Source organism: Hemiscyllium ocellatum, unplaced genomic scaffold (genome assembly GCF_020745735.1).
Source record: "Hemiscyllium ocellatum isolate sHemOce1 unplaced genomic scaffold, sHemOce1.pat.X.cur. scaffold_116_pat_ctg1, whole genome shotgun sequence".
NCBI lineage: Eukaryota > Metazoa > Chordata > Chondrichthyes > Orectolobiformes > Hemiscylliidae > Hemiscyllium > Hemiscyllium ocellatum.
In genome coordinates, this window is record NW_026867694.1 from 246829 (window position 1) to 251856 (window position 5028).

Here is a 5028-nt window from a genome sequence, read left to right on the forward strand (position 1 = left end):
GCCTGAAATTCCTGAGTCCTTTCTTTTGTAAATTAGATTCAGCTCTTCTATTTTGCCTGACAATGTTAATCGGTACAAACTTTCCAATGTTATATGTCAGATGCCAACATTGTGTGCACACCATATTTCTTTTCTATCTCATGTTAAACCCCTTGCATCATCCTCATCATTTGCCTTCCCACTTCTGTTTGTGTTACTCACAGATATGGAGATAGTACTTTCATTTCGATCACCCAAGTGATTGTGCAGTTAATAATTCTGGCCCCAGCATTGATCCCTGTGGCACGGCACTGGTTAACGGTCATCATCCCAAAAATAGTTCCTAGATGCTTCTCTTTCAGCGTATCCTCTCTGCAGACATGTTATGCTCAAGTAAACTATCAATTTCCTCAATGAGAGCAGGAATTAAACCCAAGCTATTAGTATCGTTCTGTTTGATAAACTAGCTATCTCGGCAACTTAACTTACCAACACCCAATCCCTGACACAACAGAAACATTAACATCTACATTTATATTCAATCTTGCTCACAATAACTGATAAAATTCTGTGACGATGCCCCATTACTTATTGTACCTGCATAAAACGTTTTCCAAATAAAGCAAAAGGGCGCCAGATTGCATTGAATAATATAACTCTGTCATCTCTCATCTTATTTTCTTTCTTCTAATGGACGATATCTCAAATGTTCGTCTCATACGTTTGCTTCATCTTCTTCATCTGACCTATCATTACGTTTTTCAAACCATAAAAATGTGATGGAAATTAATTATTTGTATATTTTAAGGGTGGGGGTGCATGTTTTCATATTCCTGTTAAGAGGGGGATCAAGAATTTTGAGGGTTGAGGAGAATGTTCGATAGAAATCAGAAAGGAGTCAATCACGATGTTGTTGAATGTCATCAATTGAGGGGCCAAATAGCCCTCATCAGCTTCTAGTATCTATTCATATTCCTGTACAATTTCTTTCCGCATGACCTCCTTTTCATCAATATTACCTAGAATATTACAGCACAGTAGAGGCCCTTTGGCCCTCGATGACGTGCCGACGTACAGAGCCAACTTACAAAAACACCATCTAACCTACACTATTGCATTTTCATCCTTATGTCTATCAAAAGGTCATTTTAATGTCCTAAACGTTCGCATGTCTACTTTTGCTGCAGGCAGGTCATTCTACACCCCTACAACGCTCTGAGTACCGAAATAATCTCAGACATCTGTCCTATATCTACCTGCCTTAATGTAAAATGATGTGCCCTCATGCTCGCGATCATCATCCGTGGAAAAAAAACTGTCCACAATTTCCAACCGTCGGATTACCTTATATGTCTCAGTTAAATCACCTCTCAGCCTTCTTCTCTCTAACGAAAATAGCCTCAAGTCCCTCAGCCTTTCCACATAAGACCTTCCCTCCATATTGAGCATCATCTAAGTAAATCTGCTCTGAACCCTTTCCGAAACTTCCACATCCTTTATATAATGTGGTGACGCATGCAGCCACACCAGATATTTATACAGTTGTGGCATGACCTGATGGCTCCGAAACTCAATCTCTCTACTAATAAAGGCTAACACATCGCATGCCTTCTTAATAACCCTATCAAGATGGGTTGGAACTTTCAGGGACCTACGTACATGGACACTGAGATCTCTCTAATCATCTGCCTTGCAAAGAATCTTACCATTAACCCAGTTCTCTGCATTCGTGTTACTCCATCCAAAGTGAATTACCTCACACTTTTCCGCATTAAACTCTTTTTGCCATCTCTCAGCACAGCTCTGCATTTTATCTATGTCCCTCTGCAACCTACAACACCCTTCGGCTCGATCGACAACTATACTGACCTTAGTATTATCTGCAAATTTACTAACCAATCTTTCTACACCCTCATACAGCTCATTTTTTTAAAAAAAAATGGCAAAGAACAATGGACCAAAATAAGTCCTTGAAGTACCCCAGTGGTAACTGACCCCCTGGATGAACATTTCCCATCAACTATCACCCTCTGTCTTCTGTCAACTAGCCAACTTCTGATAAAAACCACAAAACAACCCTCAAACCCATGCCTCCGTATTTTGTGAAATAGGCTACAGTGGGGAACCTTATAAAATGCTTTACTGAAATCCACATACTCCACATTAACCACTTTACCCTCATCCAGCTGTTTGGCCACCTTGTCAAATAATTCCATCGGGTTTGTGAAGCACGACCTACCCTTCACAAAACCATGTTTACTAGCCCTATGAACTTATTCTTTGCCAGATGATGTTAAATCCTATAACTTATAACCTTTTCCAATGCTTTATCCACAAATAAAGCAAGGCTCACTGGTCTATCATTCCCAGGGTTGTCTCCACTCCCCCTCTGGAACAAGAGAACAGCATTTGCTATCCTCCAGACTTCTAGCACGATTCCTGTAGAGTATGACGACATAAAGATCAAAGCCAAACAGTCTGCAATCTCCTTCCTGGCTTTCCAGAGAATTGTAGGATAAACCCATACAGCCCAGGGGACTTATTTATTTTGACGATTTCCAGAATTTCTCACACCTCTTCCATTTGAACCTCAGTCCCATCCACTCTAGTGGCGTGTATCTTAGTATACTGCTCGACAACATCATCTTTTTCATAGTGAATAATGACGTAAAATATTTATTTTGCGCATTCCCATCTCGTCTGCCTCAATGCACAGCTTCCCACTACTATCTTTGTTTGGCCCTAATCTTACTCTAGTCATTATTTTATTCTTGAAATACCTAGAAAAATCCTTAAGATTTTTCTTGATCCTATCTTCCAACAGCTTCCCATGTCCTCTTCTGGCTCGTTTCATATCTTTCTTTAGATCTTTCCTAGATAATTCGTAGCTCTTACGTGCGCTAATTGAGCCCTTCATGTCTCACCATAACATCAGACTTATTCTTCCTCTTGACAAGATATTCAACTTCTTTAATAAACCACGGCTCCCTCGCTCGACCACTTCCTTCCTGTCTGACAGGCATATACTCTTAAAGGACACACAGTAGCTATTCCTTGAATAAGCTCCACATTCCAATTGTGCACAATCCCTGCAGTTTCCTTCCCTATCCTATACATTCTAAATTTTGCCGCATTGCATCCTATTTAAGCTTTCTCCCAGCTACTACTCTTGCCCTGCCATATATCCCTATCCCTTTCCATCGCTAAAGTAAACATAATCAAATTGTGGTCGCTATCACCAATTTGCTCACTTACCTCCAAATCTAAAATCGTGTCCAATTCATTTCCCAGTATCAAATTCAATGTGGCATCGCTCCTTTTTAGTCTGTCTACATATTGTGTACACATTGGACAAAGACTTACACATCTAAAGCACTTGCACGATAATGTTCCCAGACAATATTTGGAAAATTAAAGTCCCCCATAACAATTACACTGTCACTCTCGCTCGTATCGAGAATCATTTTTGCTATCTTTTCCACTGCATCTCTGGAACTATTTGGAGGCCTATAGAAAACTCCCAGCAGAGTTACCTCTCTTTCCCTGTTTCTAACATCAGCTCTTACTACCTCAGCAGACGAACGCTCAGACGTCTTTTCTGCCACTATAATACTGTCCTTGATTAACAATGTTACACCATCTTCCCCAACGCCCCCATCTCTTACAGTCTTCCTTCTTCTTACTAAAACATCTAAATCCAGAATCCTGCAATAACCTTTCCTATCACTGCACTACAATGTCTCTACAAAGGCCACAACATCGAACTCCCACCTTCTAACCCATGCTGCAAGTTCACCCAAGTCATTCCGCATGCTCCTTGCATTAACGTAGACACACTGTAAATCAGCTTATTGCTTGGTGATGCCCTCTTACGACGTTGAAAGAATTTTTCTTATCTCACTGTTCTCAACCTCCTGTATGTTGGAACTACAATTTTGGTTCCTATACCCCTGCAAAATTAGTTTAAACTGTTCCGGAGAGTATTAGCAAATTCTCCCTCACTCAGGGCTATTGGTACCCCTCTGGTTCAGGTGAAGAGCATCCTGTTTGGTGATGTTCTATATACCCCAGAAAGAGACCCAATTATCCAGGAATCCAAAACCTCTATCCTGCATCTTCCCTTTAGCCAGGTATTCAGCTCCTCTGGTTCCTTATTTCTCACCTATTAATTTCATGCAATTCTTTGTCATTACTTGTCATGGAATCTGCAATTTGCCTCAGAGTAAATCATTACATTTCCTTAGCCAGCACCTTCAAAACCGTCAAACAAATCCACCCCGAGGGACAAGAGCAGCAGGTAGGTGGGAACACCACATTGACACGTTTCTCTGCAAGTCACTTGCTCATCCTGCCTTGGAAACATATTGTTCATTCAGAGTTTGTGTGTTGAAACTCTCGAATTCCCTCTGAATGTCATTTTGGTTCTATCTACACCAAATAGCCTTCAGCAGACCAAGAAACAATCAATTACAAGATAACCTGCGAAGAACAATAAACAATGGCTACATAGACATATTCAACTCAATACAAATTATTCGGTTCACTGGTACTTCTGAGATTATTTTCTGTCATCCACCCGGAAAACAGAAACAATGTGTGCACCTTGCCTGGAATAATGGATGCATCGATGGATAGCGTTTTGGGAGATGATGTAATTTACATCTACTCCTGCCTGGGAAGTTCTGGATCATAGGAACTCAATAAAACTGTGACCTTCATGGTTAATGTGAGCCCAGTCTTCACCTGGTGTAAGACTAAATAATTTGTTGGAAGGGATTGGGTGACACAGCTGTGACACAACCTCTTCTTTGAACAAGGTTTGCCTCACTCTGTGCTCCTACTTTCCCAATTTTTGGGGGAAGTGTTCCTGGAAAACTCAGGATATATTGGTCATATCCAAACTGCCTCAACTCCCTGCCCTAGCCCAACATCAGCCTCCTACTTCTTTACATGGCTTTCCCCATTCTAAAATGTTTACTCAGTTTGTCAGTCACATTGGGTATCCTAAGTAAATCTATGCTGTAGCTCAAGCACAACTGAGGAAACCTC